The following is a 17,739-nucleotide window of genomic DNA, read 5'->3' as shown; positions in this document are numbered from 1 at the left end:
TAAGTCATACTAGAGAGTCCCTCCACTAAGTCATACTAGAGAGTCCCTCCACTAAGTCATACTAGAGAGTCCCTCCACTAAGCCATACTAGAGAGTCCCTCCACTAAGTCATACTAGAGTCCCTCCACTAAGTCATACTAGAGTCCCTCCACTAAGTCATACTAGAGAGTCCCTCCACTAAGTCATACTAGAGTCCCTCCACTAAGTCATACTAGAGTCCCTCCACTAAGTCATACTAGAGTCCCTCCACTAAGTCATACTAGAGTCCCTCCACTAAGCCATACTAGAGTCCCTCCACTAAGTCATACTAGAGAGTCCCTCCACTAAGTCATACTAGAGAGTCCCTCCACTAAGTCATACTAGAGAGTCCCTCCACTAAGCCATACTAGAGAGTCCCTCCACTAAGTCATACTAGAGAGTCCCTCCACTAAGTCATACTAGAGTCCCTCCACTAAGTCATACTAGAGTCCCTCCACTAAGTCATACTAGAGTCCCTCCATTAAGCCATACTAGAGTCCCTCCACTAAGCCATACTAGAGAGTCCCTCCACTAAGCCATACTAGAGAGTCCCTCCACTAAGTCATACTAGAGAGTCCCTCCACTAAGTCATACTAGAGAGTCCCTCCACTAAGTCATACTAGAGAGTCCCTCCACTAAGTCATACTAGAGTCCCTCCACTAAGTCATACTAGAGTCCCTCCACTAAGTCATACTAGAGTCCCTCCACTAAGTCATACTAGAGTCCCTCCACTAAGCAATACTAGAGTCCCTCCACTAAGCCATACTAGAGAGTCCCTCCACTAAGCCATACTAGAGTCCCTCCACTAAGTCATACTAGAGAGTCCCTCCACTAAGTCATACTAGAGAGTCCCTCCACTAAGTCATACTAGAGAGTCCCTCCACTAAGTCATACTAGAGAGTCCCTCCACTAAGTCATACTAGAGTCCCTCCACTAAGTCATACTAGAGTCCCTCCACTAAGTCATACTAGAGTCCCTCCACTAAGCCATACTAGAGTCCCTCCACTAAGTCATACTAGAGAGTCCCTCCACTAAGTCATACTAGAGAGTCCCTCCACTAAGTCATACTAGAGAGTCCCTCCACTAAGTCATACTAGAGAGTCCCTCCACTAAGCCATACTAGAGAGTCCCTCCACTAAGTCATACTAGAGAGTCCCTCCACTAAGTCATACTAGAGAGTCCCTCCACTAAGTCATACTAGAGAGTCCCTCCACTAAGCCATACTAGAGAGTCCCTCCACTAAGCCATACTAGAGAGTCCCTCCACTAAGTCATACTAGAGTCCCTCCACTAAGTCATACTAGAGAGTCCCTCCACTAAGTCATACTAGAGAGTCCCTCCTCTTAGTCATACTAGAGAGTCCCTCCACTAAGTCATACTAGAGAGTCCCTCCACTAAGCCATACTAGAGAGTCCCTCCACTAAGCCATACTAGAGAGTCCCTCCACTAAGTCATACTAGAGAGTCCCTCCACTAAGTCATACTAGAGAGTCCCTCCACTAAGTCATACTAGAGAGTCCCTCCACTAAGTCATACTAGAGTCCCTCCACTAAGTCATACTAGAGTCCCTCCATTAAGTCATACTAGAGTCCCTCCATTAAGTCATACTAGAGTCCCTCCACTAAACCATACTAGAGAGTCCCTCCACTAAACCATACTAGAGAGTCCCTCCACTAAGTCATACTAGAGAGTCCCTCCACTAAGTCATACTAGAGAGTCCCTCCACTAAGTCATACTAGAGTCCCTCCACTAAGTCATACTAGAGTCCCTCCACTAAGTCATACTAGAGTCCCTCCACTAAGTCATACTAGAGTCCCTCCACTAAGCAATACTAGAGTCCCTCCACTAAGCCATACTAGAGAGTCCCTCCACTAAGCCATACTAGAGTCCCTCCACTAAGTCATACTAGAGAGTCCCTCCACTAAGTCATACTAGAGAGTCCCTCCACTAAGTCATACTAGAGAGTCCCTCCACTAAGTCATACTAGAGAGTCCCTCCACTAAGTCATACTAGAGTCCCTCCACTAAGTCATACTAGAGTCCCTCCACTAAGTCATACTAGAGTCCCTCCACTAAGCCATACTAGAGTCCCTCCACTAAGTCATACTAGAGAGTCCCTCCACTAAGTCATACTAGAGAGTCCCTCCACTAAGTCATACTAGAGAGTCCCTCCACTAAGTCATACTAGAGAGTCCCTCCACTAAGCCATACTAGAGAGTCCCTCCACTAAGTCATACTAGAGAGTCCCTCCACTAAGTCATACTAGAGTCCCTCCACTAAGTCATACTAGAGAGTCCCTCCACTAAGTCATACTAGAGAGTCCCTCCACTAAGTCATACTAGAGAATCCCTCCACTAAGCCATATTAGAGAGTCCCTCCACTAAGCCATACTAGAGAGTCCCTCCACTAAGTCATACTAGAGAGTCCCTCCACTAAGTCATACTAGAGTCCCTCCACTAAGTCATACTAGAGAGTCCCTCCACTAAGTCATACTAGAGAGTCCCTCCACTAAGTCATACTAGAGTCCCTCCACTAAGTCATACTAGAGAGTCCCTCCACTAAGTCATACTAGAGAGTCCCTCCACTAAGTCATACTAGAGAGTCCCTCCACTAAGTCATACTAGAGAGTCCCTCCACTAAGTCATACTAGAGAGTCCCTCCACTAAGTCATACTAGAGAGTCCCTCCACTAAGCCATACTAGAGTCCCTCCACTAAGCCATACTAGAGAGTCCCTCCACTAAGTCATACTAGAGAGTCCCTCCACTAAGCCATACTAGAGAGTCCCTCCACTAAGTCATACTAGAGTCCCTCCACTAAGCCATACTAGAGAGTCCCTCCACTAAGTCATACTAGAGAGTCCCTCCACTAAGTCATACTAGAGAGTCCCTCCACTAAGCCATACTAGAGAGTCCCTCCACTAAGCCATACTAGAGAGTCCCTCCACTAAGCCATACTAGAGAGTCCCTCCACTAAGCCATACTAGAGTCCCTCCACTAAGCCATACTAGAGAGTCCCTCCACTAAGTCATACTAGAGAGTCCCTCCACTAAGCCATACTAGAGTCCCTCCACTAAGTCATACTAGAGTCCCTCCACTAAGCCATACTAGAGAGTCCCTCCACTAAGTCATACTAGAGAGTCCCTCCACTAAGTCATACTAGAGTCCCTCCACTAAGTCATACTAGAGAGTCCCTCCACTAAGCCATACTAGAGAGTCCCTCCACTAAGTCATACTAGAGTCCCTCCACTAAGTCATACTAGAGTCCCTCCACTAAGTCATACTAGAGTCCCTCCACTAAGTCATACTAGAGTCCCTCCACTAAGCCATACTAGAGTCCCTCCACTAAGTCATACTAGAGAGTCCCTCCACTAAGTCATACTAGAGAGTCCCTCCACTAAGTCATACTAGAGAGTCCCTCCACTAAGCCATACTAGAGAGTCCCTCCACTAAGTCATACTAGAGAGTCCCTCCACTAAGTCATACTAGAGTCCCTCCACTAAGTCATACTAGAGTCCCTCCACTAAGTCATACTAGAGTCCCTCCATTAAGCCATACTAGAGTCCCTCCACTAAGCCATACTAGAGAGTCCCTCCACTAAGCCATACTAGAGAGTCCCTCCACTAAGTCATACTAGAGAGTCCCTCCACTAAGTCATACTAGAGAGTCCCTCCACTAAGTCATACTAGAGAGTCCCTCCACTAAGTCATACTAGAGTCCCTCCACTAAGTCATACTAGAGTCCCTCCACTAAGTCATACTAGAGTCCCTCCACTAAGTCATACTAGAGTCCCTCCACTAAGCAATACTAGAGTCCCTCCACTAAGCCATACTAGAGAGTCCCTCCACTAAGCCATACTAGAGTCCCTCCACTAAGTCATACTAGAGAGTCCCTCCACTAAGTCATACTAGAGAGTCCCTCCACTAAGTCATACTAGAGAGTCCCTCCACTAAGTCATACTAGAGAGTCCCTCCACTAAGTCATACTAGAGTCCCTCCACTAAGTCATACTAGAGTCCCTCCACTAAGTCATACTAGAGTCCCTCCACTAAGTCATACTAGAGTCCCTCCACTAAGCCATACTAGAGTCCCTCCACTAAGTCATACTAGAGAGTCCCTCCACTAAGTCATACTAGAGAGTCCCTCCACTAAGTCATACTAGAGAGTCCCTCCACTAAGTCATACTAGAGAGTCCCTCCACTAAGCCATACTAGAGAGTCCCTCCACTAAGTCATACTAGAGAGTCCCTCCACTAAGTCATACTAGAGAGTCCCTCCACTAAGTCATACTAGAGAGTCCCTCCACTAAGCCATACTAGAGAGTCCCTCCACTAAGCCATACTAGAGAGTCCCTCCACTAAGTCATACTAGAGTCCCTCCACTAAGTCATACTAGAGAGTCCCTCCACTAAGTCATACTAGAGAGTCCCTCCTCTTAGTCATACTAGAGAGTCCCTCCACTAAGTCATACTAGAGAGTCCCTCCACTAAGCCATACTAGAGAGTCCCTCCACTAAGCCATACTAGAGAGTCCCTCCACTAAGTCATACTAGAGAGTCCCTCCACTAAGTCATACTAGAGAGTCCCTCCACTAAGTCATACTAGAGAGTCCCTCCACTAAGTCATACTAGAGTCCCTCCACTAAGTCATACTAGAGTCCCTCCATTAAGTCATACTAGAGTCCCTCCATTAAGTCATACTAGAGTCCCTCCACTAAACCATACTAGAGAGTCCCTCCACTAAACCATACTAGAGAGTCCCTCCACTAAGTCATACTAGAGAGTCCCTCCACTAAGTCATACTAGAGAGTCCCTCCACTAAGTCATACTAGAGAGTCCCTCCACTAAGTCATACTAGAGAATCCCTCCACTAAGCCATATTAGAGAGTCCCTCCACTAAGCCATACTAGAGAGTCCCTCCACTAAGTCATACTAGAGAGTCCCTCCACTAAGTCATACTAGAGAGTCCCTCCACTAAGTCATACTAGAGAGTCCCTCCACTAAGTCATACTAGAGAGTCCCTCCACTAAGTCATACTAGAGAGTCCCTCCACTAAGTCATACTAGAGAGTCCCTCCACTAAGTCATACTAGAGAGTCCCTCCACTAAGTCATACTAGAGAGTCCCTCCACTAAGTCATACTAGAGAGTCCCTCCACTAAGTCATACTAGAGAGTCCCTCCACTAAGTCATACTAGAGAGTCCCTCCACTAAGTCATACTAGAGAGTCCCTCCACTAAGTCATACTAGAGAGTCCCTCCACTAAGTCATACTAGAGTCCCTCCACTAAGTCATACTAGAGAGTCCCTCCACTAAGTCATACTAGAGAGTCCCTCCACTAAGTCATACTAGAGTCCCTCCACTAAGTCATACTAGAGTCCCTCCACTAAGTCATACTAGAGTCCCTCCACTAAGTCATACTAGAGTCCCTCCACTAAGTCATACTAGAGTCCCTCTACTAAGTCATACTAGAGAGTCCCTCCACTAAGCCATACTAGAGAGTCCCTCCACTAAGCCATACTAGAGTCCCTCCACTAAGCCATACTAGAGAGTCCCTCCACTAAGTCATACTAGAGAGTCCCTCCACTAAGCCATACTAGAGTCCCTCCACTAAGTCATACTAGAGTCCCTCCACTAAGCCATACTAGAGAGTCCCTCCACTAAGTCATACTAGAGAGTCCCTCCACTAAGCCATACACAAAACACCAAGTTCTTTTTAAAGATCCTTACTGTCATTTTATTTTTTGTAATTTGAAATAGATTTCTAAGTCTTTTAATAAATGATTGTAAAGCCCAATACTCCTTTGGGTTTGATTGGAGACGGGGCTGAGGCAGGATGGGGAGGTTGTTTTCTTATTTTATTTTAACCAGGGCGTGACAGTGTCTGTGGATATTGTGCATGAGCGTTAGTGTGCCTCAGTGTGTGTGCATGAGCATTTGAGTGAAAGAGTGTCTGTGTTTGAAATATGAGCTTTGCATTTTTTTTGTTCATTTATCTGTAGCTTAGTATCGTTTTGTGTTATCTTGTGTTAACCAAACAAACAAGGAAACTCTTGGGCCACGGCCCAACAATCCTAAAATAGCCTCTTCACCTCATCACATTTACTCCTGATGGGTATGAAATAGGTTAGTAATGTTCATTTTCACCTACCAACTTAGTCCCTCCACTAAGCCATACTAGAGAGTCCCTCCACTAAGTCATACTAGAGAGTCCCTCCACTAAGTCATACTAGAGAGTCCCTCCACTAAGTCATACTAGAGAGTCCCTCCACTAAGCCATACTAGAGAGTCCCTCCACTAAGCCATACTAGAGAGTCCCTCCACTAAGCCATACTAGAGTCCCTCCATTAAGTCATACTAGAGTCCCTCCACTAAACCATACTAGAGAGTCCCTCCACTAAGCCATACTAGAGAGTCCCTCCACTAAGTCATACTAGAGAGTCCCTCCACTAAGTCATACTAGAGAATCCCTCCACTAAGTCATACTAGAGTCCCTCCACTAAGTCATACTAGAGAGTCCCTCCACTAAGCCATACTAGAGAGTCCCTCCACTAAGCCATACTAGAGTCCCTCCACTAAGTCATACTAGAGAGTCCCTCCACTAAGTCATACTAGAGTCCCTCCACTAAGTCATACTAGAGAGTCCCTCCACTAAGTCATACTAGAGAGTCCCTCCACTAAGTCATACTAGAGAGTCCCTCCACTAAGTCATACTAGAGAGTCCCTCCACTAAGTCATACTAGAGAGTCCCTCCACTAAGTCATACTAGAGAGTCCCTCCACTAAGTCATACTAGAGAGTCCCTCCACTAAGTCATACTAGAGAGTCCCTCCACTAAGTCATACTAGAGAGTCCCTCCACTAAGTCATACTAGAGTCCCTCCACTAAGTCATACTAGAGAGTCCCTCCACTAAGTCATACTAGAGTCCCTCCACTAAGTCATACTAGAGTCCCTCCACTAAGTCATACTAGAGTCCCTCCACTAAGTCATACTAGAGTCCCTCCACTAAGTCATACTAGAGTCCCTCCACTAAGTCATACTAGAGAGTCCCTCCACTAAGTCATACTAGAGAGTCCCTCCACTAAGTCATACTAGAGAGTCCCTCCACTAAGTCATACTAGAGAGTCCCTCCACTAAGTCATACTAGAGAGTCCCTCCACTAAGTCATACTAGAGTCCCTCCACTAAGTCATACTAGAGAGTCCCTCCACTAAGTCATACTAGAGTCCCTCCATTAAGTCATACTAGAGTCCCTCCACTAAGACATGCTAGAGAGTCCCTCCACTAAGTCATACTAGAGAGTCCCTCCACTAAGCCATACTAGAGAGTCCCTCCACTAAGTCATACTAGAGAGTCCCTCCACTAAGTCATACTAGAGTCCCTCCACTAAGTCATACTAGAGTCCCTCCACTAAGTCATACTAGAGTCCCTCCACTAAGTCATACTAGAGTCCCTCCACTAAGTCATACTAGAGAGTCCCTCCACTAAGTCATACTAGAGAGTCCCTCCACTAAGTCATACTAGAGAGTCCCTCCACTAAGTCATACTAGAGAGTCCCTCCACTAAGTCATACTAGAGTCCCTCCACTAAGTCATACTAGAGAGTCCCTCCACTAAGTCATACTAGAGTCCCTCCACTAAGCCATACTAGAGAGTCCCTCCACTAAGTCATACTAGAGAGTCCCTCCACTAAGCCATACACAAAACACCAAGTTCTTTTTAAAGATCCTTACTGTCATTTTATTTTTTGTAATTTGAAATAGATTTCTAAGTCTTTTAATAAATGATTGTAAAGCCCAATACTCCTTTGGGTTTGATTGGAGACGGGGCTGAGGCAGGATGGGGAGGTTGTTTTCTTATTTTATTTTAACCAGGGCGTGACAGTGTCTGTGGATATTGTGCATGAGCGTTAGTGTGCCTCAGTGTGTGTGCATGAGCATTTGAGTGAAAGAGTGTCTGTGTTTGAAATATGAGCTTTGCATTTTTTTTGTTCATTTATCTGTAGCTTAGTATCGTTTTGTGTTATCTTGTGTTAACCAAACAAACAAGGAAACTCTTGGGCCACGGCCCAACAATCCTAAAATAGCCTCTTCACCTCATCACATTTACTCCTGATGGGTATGAAATAGGTTAGTAATGTTCATTTTCACCTACCAACTTAGTCCCTCCACTAAGCCATACTAGAGTCCCTCCACTAAGTCATACTAGAGTCCCTCCACTAAGTCATACTAGAGAGTCCCTCCACTAAGTCATACTAGAGAGTCCCTCCACTAAGTCATACTAGAGAGTCCCTCCACTAAGTCATACTAGAGAGTCCCTCCACTAAGTCATACTAGAGAGTCCCTCCACTAAGTCATACTAGAGAGTCCCTCCACTAAGTCATACTAGAGAGTCCCTCCACTAAGTCATACTAGAGAGTCCCTCCACTAAGTCATACTAGAGAGTCCCTCCACTAAGTCATACTAGAGTCCCTCCACTAAGTCATACTAGAGAGTCCCTCCACTAAGTCATACTAGAGTCCCTCCACTAAGTCATACTAGAGTCCCTCCACTAAGTCATACTAGAGTCCCTCCACTAAGTCATACTAGAGTCCCTCCACTAAGTCATACTAGAGTCCCTCCACTAAGTCATACTAGAGAGTCCCTCCACTAAGTCATACTAGAGAGTCCCTCCACTAAGTCATACTAGAGAGTCCCTCCACTAAGTCATACTAGAGAGTCCCTCCACTAAGTCATACTAGAGTCCCTCCACTAAGTCATACTAGAGAGTCCCTCCACTAAGTCATACTAGAGTCCCTCCATTAAGTCATACTAGAGTCCCTCCACTAAGTCATACTAGAGAGTCCCTCCACTAAGTCATACTAGAGAGTCCCTCCACTAAGCCATACTAGAGAGTCCCTCCACTAAGTCATACTAGAGAGTCCCTCCACTAAGTCATACTAGAGTCCCTCCACTAAGTCATACTAGAGTCCCTCCACTAAGTCATACTAGAGTCCCTCCACTAAGTCATACTAGAGAGTCCCTCCACTAAGTCATACTAGAGAGTCCCTCCACTAAGTCATACTAGAGAGTCCCTCCACTAAGTCATACTAGAGAGTCCCTCCACTAAGTCATACTAGAGTCCCTCCACTAAGTCATACTAGAGAGTCCCTCCACTAAGTCATACTAGAGTCCCTCCACTAAGCCATACTAGAGAGTCCCTCCACTAAGTCATACTAGAGAGTCCCTCCACTAAGCCATACACAAAACACCAAGTTCGTTTTAAAGATCCTTACTGTCATTTTATTTTTTGTAATTTGAAATAGATTTCTAAGTCTTTTAGTAAATGATTGTAAAGCCCAATACTCCTTTGGGTTTGATTGGAGACGGGGCTGAGGCAGGATGGGGAGGTTGTTTTCTTATTTTATTTTAACCAGGGCGTGAGAGTGTCTGTGGATATTGTGCATGAGCGTTAGTGTGCCTCAGTGTGTGTGCATGAGCATTTGAGTGAAAGAGTGTCTGTGTTTGAAATATGAGCTTTGCATTTTTTTTGTTCATTTATCTGTAGCTTAGTATCGTTTTGTGTTATCTTGTGTTAACCAAACAAACAAGGAAACTCTTGGGCCACGGCCCAACAATCCTAAAATAGCCTCTTCACCTCATCACATTTACTCCTGATGGGTATGAAATAGGTTAGTAATGTTCATTTTCACCTACCAACTTAGTCCCTCCACTAAGCCATACTAGAGTCCCTCCACTAAGTCATACTAGAGTCCCTCCACTAAGTCATACTAGAGAGTCCCTCCACTAAGTCATACTAGAGAGTCCCTCCACTAAGTCATACTAGAGAGTCCCTCCACTAAGTCATACTAGAGAGTCCCTCCACTAAGTCATACTAGAGAGTCCCTCCACTAAGTCATACTAGAGAGTCCCTCCACTAAGTCATACTAGAGAGTCCCTCCACTAAGTCATACTAGAGAGTCCCTCCACTAAGTCATACTAGAGAGTCCCTCCACTAAGTCATACTAGAGTCCCTCCACTAAGTCATACTAGAGAGTCCCTCCACTAAGTCATACTAGAGTCCCTCCACTAAGTCATACTAGAGTCCCTCCACTAAGTCATACTAGAGTCCCTCCACTAAGTCATACTAGAGTCCCTCCACTAAGTCATACTAGAGTCCCTCCACTAAGTCATACTAGAGAGTCCCTCCACTAAGTCATACTAGAGAGTCCCTCCACTAAGTCATACTAGAGAGTCCCTCCACTAAGTCATACTAGAGAGTCCCTCCACTAAGTCATACTAGAGTCCCTCCACTAAGTCATACTAGAGAGTCCCTCCACTAAGTCATACTAGAGTCCCTCCATTAAGTCATACTAGAGTCCCTCCACTAAGTCATACTAGAGAGTCCCTCCACTAAGTCATACTAGAGAGTCCCTCCACTAAGTCATACTAGAGAGTCCCTCCACTAAGTCATACTAGAGAGTCCCTCCACTAAGTCATACTAGAGTCCCTCCACTAAGTCATACTAGAGAGTCCCTCCACTAAGTCATACTAGAGTCCCTCCACTAAGTCATACTAGAGTCCCTCCACTAAGCCATACTAGAGAGTCCCTCCACTAAGTCATACTAGAGAGTCCCTCCACTAAGCCATACACAAAACACCAAGTTCGTTTTAAAGATCCTTACTGTCATTTTATTTTTTGTAATTTGAAATAGATTTCTAAGTCTTTTAGTAAATGATTGTAAAGCCCAATACTCCTTTGGGTTTGATTGGAGACGGGGCTGAGGCAGGATGGGGAGGTTGTTTTCTTATTTTATTTTAACCAGGGCGTGAGAGTGTCTGTGGATATTGTGCATGAGCGTTAGTGTGCCTCAGTGTGTGTGCATGAGCATTTGAGTGAAAGAGTGTCTGTGTTTGAAATATGAGCTTTGCATTTTTTTTGTTCATTTATCTGTAGCTTAGTATCGTTTTGTGTTATCTTGTGTTAACCAAACAAACAAGGAAACTCTTGGGCCACGGCCCAACAATCCTAAAATAGCCTCTTCACCTCATCACATTTACTCCTGATGGGTATGAAATAGGTTAGTAATGTTCATTTTCACCTACCAACTTAGTCCCTCCACTAAGCCATACTAGAGAGTCCCTCCACTAAGTCATACTAGAGAGTCCCTCCACTAAGTCATACTAGAGAGTCCCTCCACTAAGTCATACTAGAGAGTCCCTCCACTAAGCCATACTAGAGAGTCCCTCCACTAAGTCATACTAGAGAGTCCCTCCACTAAGCCATACTAGAGAGTCCCTCCACTAAGCCATACTAGAGTCCCTCCATTAAGTCATACTAGAGTCCCTCCACTAAACCATACTAGAGAGTCCCTCCACTAAGCCATACTAGAGAGTCCCTCCACTAAGTCATACTAGAGAGTCCCTCCACTAAGTCATACTAGAGAATCCCTCCACTAAGTCATACTAGAGTCCCTCCACTAAGTCATACTAGAGAGTCCCTCCACTAAGCCATACTAGAGAGTCCCTCCACTAAGCCATACTAGAGTCCCTCCACTAAGCCATACTAGAGTCCCTCCACTAAGTCATACTAGAGAGTCCCTCCACTAAGTCATACTAGAGTCCCTCCACTAAGTCATACTAGAGAGTCCCTCCACTAAGTCATACTAGAGAGTCCCTCCACTAAGTCATACTAGCTGACAACTTTAGTTAACACACAGAGCTCCATCAGAGCAGGCTGAGTCTAGAACCAGCCATTTCACTCGCTCAATCACTCCTTCACTTCCATCCCTCCATGTCTCGCTCTCAGAGGGCAAAAGGTAGCACTTCTCATAGTCTACCCTAATATAGTACATTAGCTTAATGACACAGAGCGAGAGAGAGTGGTACTGACCTGGGATCACTAAGGCTTCATTCACACAGGCAGCCCAATTCAGATATACACGTTTTCCTCACTAATTGGTATTTTGACCAATCAGATCAGCTCTCAAAAAGATCTGATGTGATTGGTCAAAAGACCAATTAGTGAAAAAACATATCTGAATTAGGCTGCTTTACTGTACTTCCTCTAGGTGTGTCCACACTGCACCTCAGCCCTGGGATAAGAGATTTTATCCCGGGGCTAACATAGTATTCACACTTACACATTCTAGTGGGCTAGCACCAACCTTAGCCCAGGGCTAGCTGGTCCTGCTCCGGAGCAGGGTTAACATCGACTTTACAGGGTTAGCCCCAGAAACACGGTGAAACAGGGTCAAGAACAACACCTAGAATGCTCACTGTCCAATCACAAAAGCTGCACTATCACTTAATCCACATATGCTTGTGATGCCTGTAATGAGTTCTGTATGTTATTTTGATAAGTAACATTTCCCTGTAATGAGTTCTGTATGTTATTTTGATAAGTAACATTTCCCTGTAATGTGTTTTGTATGTTATTTTGATAAGTAACATTTCCCTGTAATGTGTTCTGTATGTTATTTTGATAAGTAACATTTCCCTGTAATGTGTTCTGTATGTTATTTTGATAAGTAACATTTCCCTGTAATGTGTTCTGTATGTTATTTTGATAAGTAACATTTCCCTGTAATGTGTTCTGTATGTTATTTTGATAAGTAACATTTCCCTGTAATGTGTTCTGTATGTTATTTTGATAAGTAACATTTCCCTGTAATGTGTTCTGTATGTTATTTTGATAAGTAACATTTCCCTGTAATGTGTTCTGTATGTTATTTTGATAAGTAACATTTCCCTGTAATGAGTTCTGTATGTTATTTTGATAAGTAACATTTCCTCCATACATCTGAGGGCAAAAAGCAAAAAATTATTTCATCTGTGCAAAAAATTGGTTGCTATTGGCGAAAAAAAATGGTTTGCTATGCAGGCTGGCTAATGTCTTTCTCACTCTACAGCTGAAAGGGCAGCAAACCCTCAATTTTCATCTGTTTTCTATTGACATTTAGTTGGATATATCCATGATAATAATATTGTAGTATGATTTCGCCAGGGTCAGAAAAGTTGTCTTGTTCGTGCACAGTATTCTCTGTACAGGGGTGAGATAGCATTAAAACAATTAAACACTGTTGCTGAGGTCCGACAAACCATCAGTGTTGGAAATCAAATGCTCGGCTAGAAGCAAGAGCAAATCATGTGGTAATAAATGTCTTATTGTTTATGTTGGTCGCGTGTCAGGGATAGAATGTTGGTCCATGTTGTGTTTGTCCATTAGCCCAGGGTTAACAAATGCTTGTGTAAACACAGGATAAGCTAGACCAGGGCCAGTCTAGCCTGGAGCTAAGAACAATGCAGTGTAAAAAGGCCTTCTCTGCCCATCAGTACCATCCATCTGTACTCTGTATGGCACCAGGCCCATCAGCATCATCTACCTGAACTCTCAATGGAACCAGGCCCATCTGTACCATCTATCTGTACTCTGTATGGCACCAGGCCACCAGGCCCATCTATCTGTACTCTGTATGGAACCAGGCCCATCAGTACCATCTATCTGTACTCTGTATGGAACCAGGCCACCAGGCCCATCTATCTGTACTCTGTATGGAACCAGGCCACCAGGCCCATCTATCTGTACTCTGTATGGAACCAGATAACCAGTACCATCTATCTGTACTCTGTATGGAACCAGGCCCATCAGTACCATCTATCTGTACTCTGTATGGAACCAGGCCACCAGGCCCATCTATCTGTACTCTGTATGGAACCAGGCCACCAGGCCCATCTATCTGTACTCTGTATGGAACCAGATAACCAGTACCATCTATCTGTACTCTGTATGGAACCAGGCCACCAGTACCATCTATCTGTACTCTGCATGGAACCAGGCCACCAGCACCATCTATCTGTACTCTGCATGGAACCAGATAACCAGTACCATCTATCTGTACTCTGTATGGAACCAGATAACCAGTACCATCTATCTGTACTCTGTATGGAACCAGGCCACCAGGCCCATCTATCTGTACTCTGCATGGAACCAGATAACCAGTACCATCTATCTGTACTCTGCATGGAACCAGATAACCAGTACCATCTATCTGTACTCTGCATGGAACCAGATAACCAGTACCATCTATCTGTACTCTGTATGGAACCAGGCCCATCAGTACCATCTATCTGTACTCTGTATGGAACCAGGCCACCAGGCCCATCTATCTGTACTCTGTATGGAACCAGATAACCAGTACCATCTATCTGTACTCTGCATGGAACCAGATAACCAGTACCATCTATCTGTACTCTGCATGGCACCAGGCCCATCAGTACCATCTATCTGTACTCTGCATGGAACCAGGCCCACCAGGCCCATCTATCTGTACTCTGCATGGCACCAGGCCCATCAGTACTCTGTATGGCACCATACCCATCTATCTGTACTCTGCATGGCACCAGGCCCACCAGGCCCATCTATCTGTACTCTGTATGGCACCAGGCCCATCAGTACCATCTATCTGTACTCTGTATGGCACCAGATAACCAGTACCATCTATCTGTACTCTGCATGGCACCAGGCCCACCAGGCCCATCTATCTGTACTCTGCATGGCACCAGGCCCATCAGTACTCTGTATGGCACCATACCCATCTATCTGTACTCTGTATGGCACCAGGCCCACCAGGCCCATCTATCTGTACTCTGTATGGAACCAGGCCACCAGGCCCATCTATCTGTACTCTGTATGGAACCAGGCCCATCAGTACCATCTATCTGTACTCTGCATGGAACCAGATAACCAGTACCATCTATCTGTACTCTGTATGGAACCAGATAACCAGTACCATCTATCTGTACTCTGCATGGAACCAGATAACCAGTACCATCTATCTGTACTCTGTATGGAACCAGGCCACCAGGCCCATCTATCTGTACTCTGCATGGAACCAGATAACCAGTACCATCTATCTGTACTCTGCATGGAACCAGATAACCAGTACCATCTATCTGTACTCTGCATGGAACCAGGCCCATCAGTACCATCTATCTGTACTCTGCATGGCACCAGACCCACCAGGCCCATCAGTACCATCTATCTGTACTCTGTATGGAACCAGGCCCACCAAGCCCATCTATCTGTACTCTGTATGGAACCAGGCCCACCAGGCCCATCTATCTGTACTCTGTATGGCACCAGGCCCATCTATCAGTACTCTGCATGGCACCAGGCCCACCAGGCCCATCTATCTGTACTCTGTATGGAACCAGGCCCATCAGTACTCTGCATGGCACCAGGCCCATCTAGCTGTACTCTGTATGGCACCAGGCCCACCAGCCCATCTATCTGTACTCTGCATGGAACCAGGCCACCAGTACCATCTATCTGTACTCTGCATGGCACCAGGCCCATCTGGCCCATCTATCTGTACTCTGCATGGAACCAGGCCACCAGTACCATCTATCTGTACTCTGCATGGCACCAGGCCCATCTGGCCCATCTATCTGTAGTCTGCATGGAACCAGGCCCATCAGTATCATCTATCTGTACTCTGTATGGCACCAGGCCACCAGGCCCATCTATCTGTACTCTGCATGGCACCAGGCCCATCTATCTGTACTCTGTATGGCACCAGGCCCATCTCCTTGCCCAGACCTGCATTAAATGTAGCAGTTGAAGATAACTCATGCACGTATTGGCCTGAAGGAGCAGTCCACTTATCTCAGTTTTGACTCCACTCTGCTCCTACAAACACTGGGTTCACTGGACAGGAGATGGCTACTGAGGGGAAGGAGACGTACAAAACAAAATGAAATCTGACAGGATGGTTGAGACCATAACCATCAGCCAAACATTTAACGGTCTATTTCCCAGGACGACATTTTTCATGACATAAAGCTTACTTCCTCAATGAAAATGAGCTGAATACTAAACAAATGTATATGCCAACAGTTGCTGATCAAATCAAAATGTTATTGGTCACATACAGACAGTTAGCAGATGTTATTGGTCACATACACACGGTTAGCAGATGTTATTGATCACATACACACGGTTAGCAGATGTTATTGGTCACATACACACTGTTAGCAGATGTTATTGATCACATACACACGGTTAGCAGATGTTATTGATCACATACACACGGTTAGCAGATGTTATTGATCACATACACACGGTTAGCAGATGTTATTGATCACATACACACTGTTAGCAGATGTTATTGATCACATACACACGGTTAGCAGATGTTATTGATCACATACACACTGTTAGCAGATGTTATTGGTCACATACACACGGTTAGCAGATGTTATTGGTCACATACACACGGTTAGCAGATGTTATTGGTCACATACACACGGTTAGCAGATGTTATTGATCACATACACACGGTTAGCAGATGTTATTGGTCACATACACACGGTTAGCAGATGTTATTGGTCACATACACACGGTTAGCAGATGTTATTTGCGAGTGTAGTGAAATGATGAGGCACCCGTAGCCAACATTCACCATTAGCTCACAGCAGAGCCAGCTACAAGATCACAAAGACACACAAATGAGCCATTTTGCAATCCAAAGCCATCCATGTAAACAGAAAAGTCAAAACAAAGTTGCTCTAGCCATCTCAAAGCTGGCAAGATCGCTATGGTTAATGGTGCCACCTAGGGCTGGCAACGTGTTACTGCAACTCTGGCAGGAATACTGACAGTGTAAGAGCTATAGAAGTGTCATCAACAAATGAAAGAACTAAAAAGCAACAAACAAAAAAAGCTTGGGCAGCGATGTGGTCAGAATGTGGGAAGCAGCGATGTGGTCAGAATGTGGGAAGCAGCGATGTGGTCAGAATGTGGGAAGCAGCGATGTGGTCAGAATGTGGGAAGCAGCAATGTGGTCAGAATGTGGGAAGCAGCGATGTGGTCAGAATGTGGGAAGCAGCGATGTGGTCAGAATGTGGGAAGCAGCGATGTGGTCAGAATGTGGGAAGCAGCGATGTGGTCAGAATGTGGGAAGCAGCGATGTGGTCAGAATGTGGGAAGCAGCGATGTGGTCAGAATGTGGGAAGCAGCAATGTGGTCAGAATGTGGGAAGCAGCAATGTGGTCAGAATGTGGGAAGCAGCGATGTGGTCAGAATGTGGGAAGCAGCGATGTGGTCAGAATGTGGGAAGCAGCGATGTGGTCAGAATGTGGGAAGCAGCGATGTGGTCAGAATGTGGGAAGCAGCGATGTGGTCAGAATGTGGGAAGCAGCGATGTGGTCAGAATGGGAAGCGATGTGGTCAGAATGGGAAGCGATGTGGTCAGAATGGGAAGCGATGTGGTCAGAATGTGGGAAGCGATGTGGTCAGAATGTGGGAAGCGATGTGGTCAGAATGTGGGAAGCGATGTGGTCAGAATGTGGGAAGCGATGTGGTCAGAATGTGGGAAGCGATGTGGTCAGAATGTGGGAAGGGATGTGGTCAGAATGTGGGAAGCGATGTGGTCAGAATGTGGGAAGCGATGTGGTCAGAATGGGAAGCGATGTGGTCAGAATGGGAAGCGATGTGGTCAGAATGGGAAGCGATGTGGTCAGAATGTGGGAAGCGATGTGGTCAGAATGGGAAGCGATGTGGTCAGAATGTGAGCAGCGATGTGGTCAGAATGTGAGCAGCGATGTGGTCAGAATGTGAGCAGCGATGTGGTCAGAATGTGAGCAGCGATGTGGTCAGAATGTGAGCAGCGATGTGGTCAGAATGTGAGCAGCGATGTGGTCAGAATGTGAGAAGCGATGTGGTCAGAATGTGAGCAGCGATGTGGTCAGAATGTGA

The 17,739-nt window shown here is 45.5% G+C and overlaps 1 protein-coding gene across 10 annotated transcripts in view; it reads right to left on the bottom strand.

Annotated features, from left to right (window-relative positions):
- The window catches only part of dlg1a (discs large MAGUK scaffold protein 1a), a 389,839-nt gene that overhangs the window by 260,591 nt on the left and 111,509 nt on the right, over positions 1-17,739 (bottom strand). The window lies entirely within an intron of this gene.

The sequence above is a fragment of the Salmo salar genome, chromosome ssa10 (assembly GCF_905237065.1).
Source record: "Salmo salar chromosome ssa10, Ssal_v3.1, whole genome shotgun sequence".
Classification (NCBI taxonomy): Eukaryota; Metazoa; Chordata; class Actinopteri; order Salmoniformes; family Salmonidae; genus Salmo; species Salmo salar.
This window is presented reverse-complemented; position numbering and strand designations above follow the sequence as displayed.